The sequence below is a fragment of the Pieris brassicae genome, chromosome 1, assembly GCF_905147105.1.
Source record: "Pieris brassicae chromosome 1, ilPieBrab1.1, whole genome shotgun sequence".
In the NCBI taxonomy this organism is placed as follows: Eukaryota; Metazoa; Arthropoda; class Insecta; order Lepidoptera; family Pieridae; genus Pieris; species Pieris brassicae.
In genome coordinates this window covers 8,894,034-8,910,300 of record NC_059665.1, presented here as the reverse complement: position 1 = coordinate 8,910,300, position 16,267 = coordinate 8,894,034, and the positions used below count along the sequence as shown (strand labels likewise).

The 16,267-nt window shown below is 31.7% G+C and overlaps 2 protein-coding genes across 2 annotated transcripts in view; one reads left to right on the top strand and one right to left on the bottom strand.

Annotated features, from left to right (window-relative positions):
- LOC123712579 (ABC transporter G family member 20-like) overlaps positions 1-7,700 on the bottom strand; it is a 38,121-nt gene extending 30,421 nt beyond the window's left edge. Inside the window, exon 1 of the mRNA XM_045665752.1 lies at positions 7,558-7,700. The gene's annotated coding sequence lies outside the window, so the exon portion shown is untranslated. The remainder of the gene's footprint in view (positions 1-7,557) is intronic.
- An 8,275-nt stretch (positions 7,701-15,975) lies between these two features.
- Positions 15,976-16,267, top strand: part of LOC123708350 (ABC transporter G family member 20) — a 45,606-nt gene continuing 45,314 nt past the window's right edge. Inside the window, exon 1 of the mRNA XM_045659029.1 lies at positions 15,976-16,107. The gene's annotated coding sequence lies outside the window, so the exon portion shown is untranslated. The remainder of the gene's footprint in view (positions 16,108-16,267) is intronic.

Below are 16,267 nucleotides of genomic sequence, written 5' to 3'. Positions count from 1 at the left end.
AATACTGTGCATGCCATTGGACAACATGGTCTTATAACTAATACAGCAAAGCTGACTTTTTCATAGAAGATTTACTTAAAGCCGTGAATGAAGAGTTGACCAGGCAATACTGATTCGTAAACTAGACATCCTTCCTACTTTTTCAATCCTCTTGGGGAGAATCGTACTTCACAAATCGTTGTCAAGTGGTTTCTCTCAGTGGTTATCAGTCTGATTTTATAAAGGCTCCATCTGGCGTTTCACAAGGGAGTCTTCTTGGCCCTCTTCTATATTATGTATGTATATCCTTCCTTGACGATATTGGTGAAAAAATTACTTTCGCTACTTAATGTATGCAGACGACACAAGCATTTACATAAAAGTCAAGTTTACCGACAGTCTGAAACTGTAGGAAGAATTAGTATAAGTGTCAATGTCAAAAAATGTACTCTTGTGACATTTTCCCGTAACCGGAAAAGAACAATACAGCTATAAGCTGAATAACGAAATTATGCAAAAAAACCGTACATTGTACATGACCTTTTCTTGACAGGAAATTAACTTTCTCTACTCACCACGATAATGTTAACAATAAAGGCCACAAAATCTTCTTGGTGTACGGATACAATTTATACCAATTGTAATAGGTATATTTGTTGGTATACCAATTATAATACGTATATTTGTAGATAGTATCGAGAAAACTAAAATAAAATTGAAATACCTTAATTTTGTTACTCGTAACTCGCAAAGCACTCTGCACTGCGGAAATTAATAAAAAAAACTTTTCAAAACCTCTTACGTCTCGGTGTACAATCTATATACTTATCACTCTTATATGATATTTATAACGGCAAATTTGTCTGTTTAAACGCACAAAACCCTTGACATCAAATTCACATTTATTACCAATGATTATTATTTATTAGGTAAGTAATAAATACTTCTAACGAACCTTCAATTGTTTGGATAGCTAATAATAATTGTTAAGCTCATAGTCGTGACTTTACGAGTTTGTACTAAGAAGCATTTAACGTTTTTCAGTGTTAACAAATGTTTTCTCATGTCTCATGTTTAAGGTTGCTTTATAAAGTATGTATGTATGTATTATAAAACAATGCTTATAAATACAATTTCAAAACCTTTCGGTTTTATTATTTCATACAAGTTTTATTAAAAATTACTCATATTAAGTACCCTACGGTTTTCATCTACGAGGACCTCTGGGTCTGGACCTTTAAGTCTGGCTGTACACCGGTTTTCCTTTATATGCGCTCAAAACTTGCTCATACAGTAAAGAAACATTGTGAGAAAATCAGCGTGTTTTATACGACAAATAACTATCACAGAAAGCTGATCACCAACTTTGCTATAAATGTCCAAAGAAACCGATGGAACTAAAGCCCACAGAAGGTTTTGCGCCATTGAATAATTTTTGATAATTAATGTGTCACTTACAGAGCTGGATAGGTGAACTCTCATAAGCGCTTTAGGATTAATTCTAGGGTTAGAAGACGCGAAGTAATAGGTGAATATAATATGCCCAATGCCCGACTCCTACCTCCTATGTAGTGTATACTGCACTGGAGGTTTTGAGCGTTACATGCTGTTGAGGATGCAATGGAATATGAGAGCGACCCCTCAGTCTCTGTAACGCGTCATTGTAGGTACTACTCGAGGTTGTTTTAGTTGGTATTGCTCACCTAGTCTCTTTTCCACCTCGGATACCAAAATAGAGAAAGGGTAATCTCTCATTCTTAAGAGTGGTTGTGAGTCTATAATATTAAAAAATATTTTTACTCCTTTTATTGTATGTCGTTAATAACATTGTTACCCAAGCGGAAGGATGTTTGTACGCGGAAAAGCCATTTGCTAGAATTAATGTTATATTATAATGTAACTCCTAATGCAACTTTTTGTAATCTCATATAATTTCCTACTGCGAATTGAAGATTATGTCAGTTAACATCAAGGGTGATATAAGACCCTGCGAAAATTCTGGTATAGCAAGGAACTATGATTTGAAACTAAAACTCATTTTAAAACTTAATATATTATTAAAAATTAACAAATTCTATTAATTGAATAATGTAACTTCATTTATTCTAAGCATCTCATACGAATTTAACTTGAATTAATAAACAAGCCAACTGGAGGACTTGACATTTAAAAAAATATCTGTCTCGACAACAATTTTATCATAACATATTTACAATATTAAGTACTTGATAGTCCATTGAATTATTACTAATATTATACTACAAAATATAAATTACACTAAAATCCACACGTGCCTTTTCCTCCTCTCATGTCACTGATAAAAATAAAATCATTGTGTTTATAACCAGACGGTACACAGAAGTACAAAACTTACATTTTTAGTACATAAAGGCTCATACAAAAGCCGCTTCTCGGATAAATTGATAGTTACTGCATAAAGTTATTATAAGGTAAAGACAGACAGCAATTCTTTTTATTCCTATAGGTATTAAACGTAAACATTGCCACGTACTAGTCGCGATCACGAGAAACTTAAAAACAGCCTTCGGAAAGTCGACCTTGACGTTTTGCAATCAGAATTACATATAAAGTCCTTCATTGGATCTATTTAAATTCCTTACAACCAAAATTAATTAACATATTTTAGAAGCATTCACCAGAATGAATAATCAATAAAGCTTTAGAAAATTTGTGTCTAATGAAGGTTATACAGTTTTCGTTCTTTGAAGCGTCATCGTAAATACTTCATAGCTTTAGGATTGCATATCCAGCATCTAGTTTCTTGAGAAGTCAATGAACTTTATCAGATTCGAAGCAAATATTCATCTTCGAAAACAGGACCTTCGCTTTCATCTTGTAGTTTACACCAAAACAATAATTGGTAAGGGATTTTTCGATTTGACGCGTTGCATTAATTAATCAATGCATTCCTCCTTGAACAAAATACATATTAATAATACAATCACTTCACGAGGCTTCGATATTGTTTTCCATATATATGTATGTTATAATTACGTCATTTTTATGGGCTCACTATTATTCTAGAGATATGTCATGATAAATAAACATGTGTGTACACGCGTTAGAAGTTACTTCTTTGGCGTAACAATATAAAAATCTTTTATTTATCTTTCGCCTTATTCTACGTTTGTAAAAAAAACGACACTAACAATAGTAAAAAGGTATTTAATACATTGAAATAATTATAACGTATTATCTAGTTAAATAAAGTTTATTTAAATATTAAAGAATTATTAAAGAATTATTAAAGAAATTGACGAATTGTGCGCGCGTATCGTAAAAATTTACTCTCATCATGTTTCCCTTACGCGCTAAAAGAAGTATAACTTCAAAAATACTGCTTCATAAATTGATAAATAGATAATTTATTCATAAAATTTTTATCAAACGCCACAATAAAAAAATCACTATGTATAATGTAAAAAATACTTTTTCTTATTCCTTAGTATCTCATACTTATATAACATATATGTAGCTTAATATTCGTAGTGTAAGTATTTATAAATTTTATTGCCGGTTGCGATAAGCGATAAATAAATTTAAAAATAATGAAAACAGTGAATTTTTCTACTTCATGTATGTAGCCATGATGAGAATTTTAATGTTTGTTTTTAATCGAATATCGGATTTAGTACAAAATTTCTATAAACTTCAGCATTTTATTCTCATAAATGATGACACATATATTAAATTTAAAAAAAATACTTTTTTATTCAAGACTGTAATGTTATACGAGCTTGTAAGCTTAAGATTTTTTTTTTAATTTTTCATTATTTGCCTCCAAGGTCTTATGTTGTAAACATGTTTATTTAACTTTCAACTTCTGTTTTAAATATGTCAATGTCAAAAAATATATAACTCGAGACGAATGCTAATTACATGAAATTATAGAAATAAATGATAATTCTGATACTTAAAGAATGGATATAGATATTACTTTAGTTTTAAAAAGCTTCGGTTGCTTTTTAGACAATTGTCAGTGCGAGCGGTTACAACGAGCGGAACTCGATAATCATTTGACAGATGGGAGTGTCTCTTGTCTCTGATACATTATTTATTAATGCTTTACACACTGATTCATTAAGTATATCACACAGAAAAGAATATTAGATAAACAAAATTTAATTATAAAAACGAAAGAAAAATTGATTTTAAAGTGTGAGCAACAATGGATATTCGGACCTACCTCGAGTAGATCGTTTATCAGAATGTTTAAGAATAAGAATGATATTGAATAAAATCCTAAGAGTTTTGACAGTTCCCAAGACTCATTTAGGACGTTGAATTTATTACAGTTTTTAATGTAACACGGATACAGTTCGGTCATCCTTTCACCAGTTAAAACTAAGAACCGAACTTGAAATGTGAATTGGTGATATACGTAGTGAAATTAAAATGAGACGTCATTCGTAGTTTCATAAATTTACTTTATTTTTGTATCATACATTTTAATTAAGGAAAATTAAGAAACTGATAACATAATTATAAAATAAACGTCACTATAACACTTTTTGCACATTTATAATCTTTATTTCCTAGTTAATATCAATCATTCTTTAAATAATCCCGTAATATTCAACTCAAAATTGTTTATAATTTATGTGACAAACTTTCTTCATAAACAACAATGATACCGACGGCTTCTCATTCGATTATAACCATTAACAAGATTGTTTCATTAATACTTGTATGTGTTATCTAAAAGTGAGTACATGGCTTTGACCATTATGACCGCAGGACACTGTGTGACTTGGGAGATTACAGGAAAGATAATTTGTAAAAAAAAATTGTTTTGACACAAGGGAGTCTCGTCCTGTGCCGGTTTAATGTGGAGATATGAAAGCGTGCAGTTTTATGCTTAAACAAATGGGATATACCTATATTTTATTCATGATATTACATGTAAACATTGTATTTTTGAAGTCTTTACACTTCATTCATAACCTGGTCAGGTTTTAGACATTTACATATCTTTGAAACACCGCAAACACGACTCTTTTTAATACTTATTCCGCGCATAAATAATTGTTGTAACCTAGAAATCAATTGCTATTGTGTTTGTGCCAATGTCTTTGGTTTACGCGATTTTTATTAAAACCTATTCATAGATTTAAATATTTCATAAAACGCGATTTATTACATTATTTTCATAATTCAACTGTATTAGTAGGAGACTCGAGCGTCATATAAACCTATTGAGTTGTGAAGCTTAAATAATAATAAGAAAAAAATGTTACTTAATGTATACTGTTTCATCGGTGAGGGGAGCGGCTAAAGATTTTCAAAGATGTAAAAAAATGGACATACTCGAGCGTGTCAGATTAGCATTCATGTCCTACGAAGTTTTAATAATGTACGTACGTTAATCTGATTGTTTGCATGATGGGGTGGTCGTACGTAAGGGTTGAAAATGAGAAGAAGAAAAAATCGAGCGGGTAAGATTTTCTAAGGGGATGTTAAGTGAACCTAAAAATCAATCTCATAATCTAACGATTTGGATGTGACGTAAACTCGCGGCTGTTATTATAATATCGCTCTTTTGACGTAATTTAAAAAAAGTATTTTTTTGTTGAACTTAATTGATTGATAAGCCCAGGAAATTGCAAAAGTGAACTTGTTCAAGTAGAACTTGTATTTATTGTAAAATATTTTTTATTTCGTACCTTGAATTATTTCCTTCAAATAAAAAAATCAGCCCACTCGAGAATGTAGAGATGTCGGTCTTATTTACAACTTTGCAGCCCTCACCTATGTTTACGTCACTTTACAAATTGTCAGATTAAACTTATATATACTTTTAGCATGTAATTAACTCACTCTATTTTAATCTGACGCGTTCGAGCATTTCTGATGTTTAATTTTTTTTAAATAATTTGGTCCTTTATCTTACGGGCCATATATTTGGGACAAATATTTGGTAGATGTACTTAACAAGGTACAAAGTATCTGTATATTAATCTGCCACGCTGTAGTCAATCCCGAAATCTCCGCTTGGGCTGTTATATTTATCTATTGTTTAGCTTGTTTGTAATTTTAGTTAAATTCTTTCTATCAATTAAATTCTATCAACGTTTCATAGGTCAATAAACCAACTTGTAAAGAAATTGACCTTGTCTCCTATTCGGACCTTAACACGCTGATATATATTCAAAACGAGTACTCGATTATCATTGAGTCTTGCAAAGGTGTCGAAAGGATCCTTGGTTTATTCTCATTGATAACGCAATAACACATAGACTTATACAGGATTCCTATCTGAGCTTTAAAAGTCACTGAGAAACGCTTATTTGATAGATTTAGTTATACTAATATATAATCATTAACTTTGTTTAATTGTTTTTAAAGAGTCGAGATAATTCGTTGGATAATTAAATATAACAGGAAGAAATATATGTAAAAATAAATAGTAAAGCCAACATTTTCTTTAACGAATTGCACAAATATCTACAATTTGTTTTTTATTAAATGTGAAATATAAGTAATTAACACTAGTATTGTCTTTTGTTAACATAGCTTTTACACATTAAGAAAACACTTTTTAAACGGATTGAAGCTATGTATTATTATTATAAACTATTAAATTAATATTATCATGAAAAAAATTTTAAACTCAATAATTATAAGTTTATAATAATAATACATAGCTTCAATCTGTTAAAAAGTGTTTTCTTAATAATTAACACTAATTATAACGGGGACAAAATTGTATGTTTGTAATTAATAAACTCAAAAAGTGAAAAAAAAAATTTCACTCCGGACTGGGACTACATATATTTCACCTAAACAGAGAGATACATTTCAATATATAATATCTATGCCAGCTTATATTTAAGTTTTTGTGAATGGCATATGACATGAATAATAATTCATGTATCATAATAAACAGTAGACTTTGAATAATATTTTTATAAACCACCTAGTCTCTGTTTCGAGCAGGAGTAAACAATAGATTTTCCATACAATTGTTGTACGACAAACTTAAACTTTGTAAAACAGTGAGCAATAACTTTGTCAGACAAACTTAAAGTTTATTTTGTGCTGATAGTTTCAAATAAAACCAGTATATTCATAAATATACTTTTTCATATTTATATCTATTCATTTTAGTTTATATAAAAACTGTTTGCGGAGTTCGGCTTGTTGTTAACAGACCTTTTTTTAAATATCCGAGATGAGAAGCAAATATAACAGACATATAATAAACAGTCAAGAGTTTACGAGAGTGTAACGAACGATAATTTTCTCATTTTGGCTCTACTTTCTGAATTCGTGATTCATACGTCAACCAGTGTTTTTGTGAAACTTGCAATAATTATGAAAGTTAACCTCTCATTTTCGTAACATTTTAATATATATTTTATCTACATAATTTCAATATATTTCAGTACATACGTATTCAATGTGTGTACTAAGTCAAATTTTTTCACTAGAGATTAGGTACTGGTGAGGTAATTTTATTCCAAATTTCGATCTTTTCAAATGTGAAATAGTCGAAATACTTTCACATTTACATGTACTATGTATATAAAGAAACTAATTGAAACTACAATAACTTACCCGACAAAAAAATCACGTCCTTGGGAACAGCACTAAAATATAAATTAAATCACTAATTACACTTTTTTTATGAAAGAATTTTAATATCAACGGTAACAATGAAATGCGTGCGTCAGATTTTCATTCTGAACACGACACGACAACACGACATCTGATTTGAAACTGCCGCTTGCGGTCAAACGCAGGCTCTCTCTCATAAGCAGACCTAACAACCTTGAGAGAAACCATTCGGAAAAAAAAACACATTATAATAATTACTTAAGATATTCATTATTGATATCCGAGAATATTTAATATTTATTTTTCAGCATTTTCCTACAATTATTGTAAAAAAAACCTAAATTATTATTATAGCCGTAAACTCTCAATAGGATTTCTGCAATTAAATATTTACGATGAAACCCAGCAATAATGTTTCTTTATAGGTCAGTAATAGCTTTATGTGATGAGTTTTAAGTCTGGTCTCTTCACACAATGTCTTCAGGCATATTATTATTTCGGTTTGCGAATATAACAAGAATCTACTGCTTTAATCATTAAAAATATTTAAACCAATAGTCATGACTATTGTTAATATGAAGTTGTGACATACATGTGATGAGAACTTATTGCAAAATATTTTTTCCCACAATAGCCTGATTTTAATATTTGTATTGTTAGCTTATTTTTGCGTGTACTTAATATTTTAAAAGGTTTTATTTTTTGTAAATTGACATTTGATGACACTAGTAAATATTTACTCACGCAAGGCGTTTAAATAATATACTTTTATCGTATTATAAATCGACTCTATAATAGGTCCTTAATGGTGTGTAAAGGACTCCTGATCTGATTTATTATCTATCTAAAATAATGTTAAAAATATGTTCTTTTATTTACCCAAATGTGTAATTTATATATTTAGTACTAATTTATAGTTTATTTAGACTGTCTAAACATTTTAAGTCTATCTTTCTGTGTAGATTTCACGGTTAACTCGAACTTTGAGTATTTCAATAGATTTAACAAATTATTTAATTATATTTAATTTTTTATATTTACAATTGTATTTAGATATTAGTATATCTAATACCCATAGTTAAAAAATATCCATACCTGGCAATAAATAATAAGAAGAATTCGCTTTTTGATCTGTAAATTACATACATACATGATTAAAGTATAACAAAACGAGATAAAAACATCGAAGCCATCAAAACCCGAATAGAGTGTTTCTGTAAGAATTATATAATAATTTTTCGCAAGATGCGAGCCGGCCGTGCAAGGTACTTGACATTAATAAGTAGGTCTGCGCCACTTCCGTACGTAGGTACTTTATAATTTGGGTGAAATAATGTTTTTAAAGGAATTTAAACGAATTAAAGTCATTATGTTGTGCAGTATGCATTACGCTAGTATATTGTCGCTAGAATTTTACATATCTATCTTTCATTCTTGGGGCTACATAATGTTTTTATAGCAAACCCAATTTCGTTTTTAGTTTCCCTTTATCTTAAATTTTTCATTTATACAGATAATTATATTGCTACCTTCTTATTATTCTTCATGCAAATTGTTAGTAAACATCCTTTACCTTTAGTCAGGACGTTGTATTACCATTTACGCATCGCCTAACGTGCTGGATAATTCTTAGCTAATGGAAAATTCATAAATAATAAACAAAAAACAAGTACGTAAGTAGTAATATATTATATCATTTTTTTATTTTACGTTTGCAGAGTGCAAATTCATCAATAAAATACTAGATAAATGTGATATAACTTCTTCGATAAAGTTTCTGTCTTACATATCTTTGATAAATTCATAATATTATCGGTGTATTACATTTCCGTATAACTGCCATCTGTTGACGACGTGTGTTACTTCTGTAAAAGTATTTTAGTACTGTTTTCTGCTTGTTAACACAACTCGAATCTTAAAACTTATTATAATTTAGTACATGACCAATAGATGTCAGGTGAATAGATATCGTTCGATTATCGTATGGCAGAGACATTTAAGCTATAATCTTTGATGAAATGCAGAGATTTATTAATTGTTAAAAATTATTAATAAACCTAAATTGGAAGTAATGTGTTGACCACACTAATTGTACATAAAAGTACTAGTTCTAACCATATTTTAAAATCATATAGGACAACCGCGTGATGTCCGAAATTAAATTGTATTTATTAATAATTTTTTTTACAATGTTGAGAAACGACTCTAGCTTACTATTTTTACTTTAAGCTTTTTTATATTCATACAAGGTCATAATTAGTTAAGTCATGACGCATGAACTTTTGCATTGAACTCGTCACTAATACAATAGTTACTTTACATCTTTTACATATATTGTATTACTTTGAAAATAAATATTTTTCTAAACATTTTCAGATTCTAGGCCTTGTTTTCTACGGTAACAGGGTGGTTGAGTATAGAATAATTTCATTGATATGCCGAAAAAACAGCGCTGTCAAACCAAGTATTTTAAACATTCTTTGACTTGATTGTTTTCCTTGGATCGAAGTTTTTAATTGGTTTGTTTGTGTGTTAGGATTTGCGTTGTTGTATCGCGTAATTGTAACAAAGACAGGGAAATAATTGCACGTAATTTACCCACGAGACTCCTTGAAGATCTTGAACGAAAGTTGATTTAACGAGGCCACTTATAATGTATCTATTTATTGTAAATGGCCGTTATGGCAAGTTAACTTTTTACCGAGGGTAGTTGAAGAACGCTGATGAAATGTAAGCCCACCTACGATTGGAATGTTTCAATGTCTTAAAAATAAATAATTTAAGGTCTATTTTGAGATCTCGTTATCATTATATCTGCATACGATCCTGATCATCTCTGATGGGACGCACTCTGATTATTATCCACAATATTATTTTATAAATTTTCGTAGCCGATTAGATTTATTGTCCCGAAGATGAAGGCAATGACCATCTTATTTTTTATATATATTGCATAGATAGAGTACTTTGGAATATAGTTTGTTAAATAAGTATTTCAATAGACCTATTACATATAATAGGATGTAAAAACCGCTCAGCAGCCTTCATGATATGAAGAAATATATTTATGAATCATTTTCTGTTGTAACAAATTACGCTTCAAGCGTAAGTTTTAAAATGACTTTCAAGGTGAATATTAAAAACTTGGGTTTTACACTTAAAACGAATAGTTTTATTAACCAAGGCTTACTATAAATATTATGTAATTTTATACTCAAACTGCTACACCCTTCGTGTTTTTGTTGTACCGTATAAGGTTCTGAATTCTTTAAAAAACACGTTTACTCGAATTAAACGTGGTTATTTATCAACTTTTTATTTAATTGGGCCAGTCTATAGGCTCCCCGGAATGATGCGAATGGTTCTTCAGCTTTCTGGCTTGGGTCAACTAAATCTAGGCCAATTTAACCCTAAGAAGACACAAGTTTGAGCTAAACACACTGCTAAAAAACAGCCTTCTTAAAGCCACAGCCAACATTCATAATACTTGGTGTTGACTTGTAACTGTCTGAAGCGCAAATCGGCCCCACATGGATTAATTTTCTCATCTCTGGGAGAGAGCTCCAAACTACCAGCGCCATCCACTTGACTGTATTCCACAAAGACTGGTTCGAATAGTCAAACGATCCTTTAGCGTTGTGGAGAGATGTGGTGTCACTCTGCATCTTCTACCGCATTTAACTCAAAAAGGGTTCGGGTGAGTTGTTCGGTTGCAGATGCGGACTGCATATGAGTTCAACCATCGGACGTCGAGGCAGTATATGAAATTCCACCTGTGTCACCTGAACGTCCGCCGTTCCACAACTTTTTAAGGCAGTTTCGGCCGTGCATCACCACTATGTAGAACCAGCTGATGTATTTCCGAAGCAAGAGCGTACCAATTCTTAAAAGGCCGGCAGCATATTAGTGTGGCCTCTGGCATTGAATGTCCATGGGCGGCAGACATCTGATAACATTACTTAACATCCTGCCCGTTTGCCCCCTTGTCCTATAAAAAAAATATAAAAATAATTAAGATTGCTTCAAAGTATGAAAAATATAGTTTTCTAATTATTATAAGGGCGATTAAATCACACATTTTCATTACAAAACATCTCATTAAGAGGTGAAGTACCTGTTCAGAAATCGGCGTAATTGGGGTTTTGTGGTACTCCATACAGATTAGCATTGTGTAAAAGTAAATATGAAAGAATTAATGAAAATCTCGTAAGATGTATTCATAAATTGTTCTCCAGACCGCACTTAATTCGGTAATTTCGAAGAAAAGGACTGTAAAAATATCATTTCTAAAAGTCAGTTGAGTGCATCTACATAGAGAACTAAGTTCCAAAAGATTCTGCCTTCGATGTTAAGTTACAGATATTGAAAAAACTATATTTAAATTGCATAGAAACGCGTCAGGATCGCAATAGCTTTTGCTATTGGAAGGTGCAGAGTACTGGTGCTAGCTGTGGCTGTTGCGCTACAGGGACTGAATGCTGCTGCGCTGAATTCAGTATCGGAGTCAGTAATATCTCACAATATGGAATAATTACACTTATCTATAATGAGGCTCACATTTTATTTTAGAAACAAACAAAGCAATAAATACACACAGACAAAGGCATGCTCCCAGAAAAGTATGTATATGTCGCAGCTAACAAGCTTAATTAGCCGTTAAATTAAGAGCCTAGCCTTTTAACTAAACGGCGCTGCTTAACGAACGGCCTGAAAGATATTCAGCCGTAGCGTTTGTTACAACATTTAATAATTGCTGGCTAATGCTTGGGCCATTCGTACGATAGAGTCATTAATTGGCAGAAATAAAAAAGATGAAGCATATGACATAAAATATATTTCTTTTAAAATTAAATTGCTTAAGACAAATTCTCATTATTATTTGTACTACACTCTTCCATTGTCAAAACACTATCAAAGTTGTGGTTTGCCGACGCCATATTGACAGTTTGAAGAGTTTTGTTTCGAGTTTGAGAGTGGCAGAAAGTAGATTTAAATTTAAATTTACAGTCAATAGGCTAGGCAAGTAATGAAACATCATCGATCCAAGTCATTTGCCTAGCTGTTTGATCAACTGGCTGAACATCTTTCAGGTCGCAAGTTAAACGGCGCCGTTTAGTTAAACTGCTAGGCTGTTAGTTGAACGGCTGATTAAGCTAGTTGGTTGAGACATATATACAACTATATCATATATTGCTTCGAAGAAGAAAAAGGAAAATATTAATGGCGCTAAGAATTTTAAAACACAAAAATAGATACTCTAAATAACACTTAAACAGTACTTACATTTTATTAGTCTCACAATAAAATTACAAATTTTAAATATGCAAATTATTACATATGTTAGCAGCCTAAATTATAAATTTAATTTTCTGTGGTTTGTCATCATATAATTTTAAATATTTTTCAAAGTGATTTATTGATTTCATAAAAGATTTAACAAAAACTTCATATCTTTATCTCACTAAAAGCTAAACACATCCTTTGGTGACTAATATGTTTGTTTTTGCTGTTTAAATATACATAAAATATTTGCGGTTACTTAGTCGTTGTGTCCATATAAGTATATGCCCTTTAACATTATATTCAATGTGTAGATTCCTCCCTTATACCTACATAGCATTATAGGTAGCATTGAAAATGTTTAGAAAATTAAAAACGGCTAAATGTAGAAAGTTACCAATACTTTTATAGTTTTTCGAAGTAATCTCCGTTCCTCTCTACACATCGTCGGATTTGATGGAACCACTGAGAAAAGCAGTGGGTCCATTCTTCCTTAGGGGTCTCTTCTATGGCATTTTCTTACGCTTTCACCGCATTTTCAGGGCCCGTAAAGCGAATACTTCGAATTAAATTTTTTATTCTTGGGAATAAGTGAAATTCGCAGGGTGCCAGGTCAGGACTGTATGGCGGATGTCTCATTATCTCGACACCTGCCATAGTCAAAAATATTCAACAGTCGGTTTTGCGGAGTGTGCTGAAGCATTGTCGTGGTGAAGGAGGATCTTGCTTCGAGGGCGCTGCTGTTGAATTTTTACCAAGACAACAGGCACACAGCGATTGACATACCAGTTTGCAGTAACTGTCCTTCCATATTCTAGCACAACTGTCGCGAAATGACCTTCCCAACCAAAGAATGAGGAAATCATTCTTTTTTCCTTGACTTCTTCATTTCTTTACCTTAGTTGACCGACCCTCGGAAGGAAACACCAACTGAGCTGATTGTCTTTTGGTTTCAGGTTCGTAGTAATATATACAGCTTTCATCACCTGTGACGCTATATTTGACATACAGCATTTAAATCTTCCTCTATCATGCGTCGCACAGCACTGATGTTATCTTCAGTAGTCGCTGTTAAAGGACGTCCCTAACGCGGATCATCGTTGAGATTTCTACGTCCACGTTTAAGCTCGTTAAACCAAATGACAAATGAATGCTATATTCTACATTAGGTTACCAAAGAGTTTTATTATTGAAATTCAAAAAAGTTTTCATTAGCATTGTTTCTACCTGGCCAGTTCTAAACATTTTCAGTGTCACCCACGTATATATAATATGATAGTTCCAATTAATGTTATAAACATATATAATATATATTTGTCCTAAGTATCATTATAAAAAAAGCAAATTAAAAATTAATGCGTCATCTTCTGAATTTTAATTATAATAATATTTAATTTGTGGACGACCGGTCATCTGTTTTTATTTTTTATCATTTGCCTAACTAATTAACACTAATTTAGGTATTTCCTAAGAAGGTTATTATAAGTTATTTGACGTACATCGGAAAAATTGTTTAAAAACGAATATATGTATGTCCAAAAAAGTACATTCCATTTATTAAGCTCTAACGGCAGAAGCAGAGAGAGGAAGAGACCATGACCACGATCGCTAAAAAGCATTTTAAATGTCCAGTTATGTAAATAATATAATTAAGTTACAAATATAGGCGAACCTTATACTTCAGGCGAACCACGAGTAACAAAGTATAGGCATTTATATATTTATTGTATACATAATCAGAATAAAAAAGAAGTTTACAGTAGTGCAACAAACTGGACACAACTTTGCTGTTCACCAGGATGTCGAACAGATTTAAAACATACATACTAAGACCTATATACGTGGGTAACGAGACAATGCCGTTCTTCATTTTCTTTTCTGTTACCTAGGTATACATAAAATTATAATAAAAGTATCTTTTGTATGAAAACCTTATAGACCTATGCCCGAAGACATTAAAAAAATTCTCAAATGCACTCTATTCACTATTTAAATTTAATTCAGTCTTTTTATCTAGTCTTCTCCAGTTGCCTCTTAATATGAAATTGTATTACGCTAATCAGAAAATAAATTAGTACTTAATTAAGTTAATACGGTTCAGTTAGACTCATTAATTTTTATCAATAAGGATGTCACTATCGATGACGATGTAGGAAATAGTCATGACTCCATGAAATTAATTATAGTCTAGGTATATACTCTTAATCTCACAATTCTTTATAAATCAAATTCATTTCTAAATAATGTCCAATTGTGACAAAGACCAGTCCTTTCCGTTCACAGTTGACTCCATAATAATTCGTTTTTATTTTCAGTTTTTCGTAAGGTAACAGGGCATGCCCATGACCTTGCGACATTACGTTGCCATCCTATGAATATACAATAACATAAACATAAATATAAAATTTAAATAGCCTTTTACTATACAAATTTAAACATATAACAATTTTAAATGTCATGTCTGTCCAGCAGACGTACTGCGTCCTAGAGCAATTCTCACACGGTCTCGAATATGGATGCAATAAAGACTGTTTATCACCGTCATATTCGATACGATGAGCAATATTCAAGGCAAGAGACGGGCTGGTAGAAGGAAAATGTCGTGGTTGCTAAGCGTATAGGAGAGGACCAGCATCACATCCGATGAGGTTAAGACTAGCGCAAGATACCCAGCAATTCAAGTTGTTAACAGCCAACCTTTTGAAATAAAGTGGCACCTGAAGAAGAAGGAAGACTGTTTGTAGATTTATTGTACAATTTGCGTTATCAACAACGTTATCGAAAATAATACATCAAAAGTGGGAAAGGTTATAAAAATCGGCATTGTTAGACGGCGCCATTATTCGGCGGCGCGCAAGCAAATTGAGTTCAAATCAAGATCCAAATCTAATTAATTATTGACATAAACTTAGCCAACACAAGTAATAAATAAAATAAAAAGAACTAGTTTCATATGTCGTGTGATTTTGAAAGATATGTTTATTGGATCCACGCGAAGTCGCAGGTGTAAACTACAAAACAAGAGAATATGGAAAATTCTTCCATAAGCGGGTTACCCGATGGTCATGACCTTTGGAGGTATAATCTAACGTATGTAAATAGAGAATCGATTTGCGTGACTGAGCTGAAGGCGAGCGAGCTGAGACGCTGCTCAAGTTCAGTGCTACGTGAGCGTGCGGCGCGCGCGCATCGAAATTCAAATCCATCGCGCCAGTGTTTGTGAAAAAAATTTATGGAATTGTTTTTGTGACTACGATTAAAATAAAAAAGGTAAGTGTATAGTCATTTTTATAACGTGGCAAGGTTACGGTGGAAATATATGGTTTTTTAATGAGCAATAAATATCGTTTCGTGAATTATGAATTATGATGCGTCTATTATGGTTATGGACCTTCAAATATTGCCATATTACAGATATTAACACCCACTT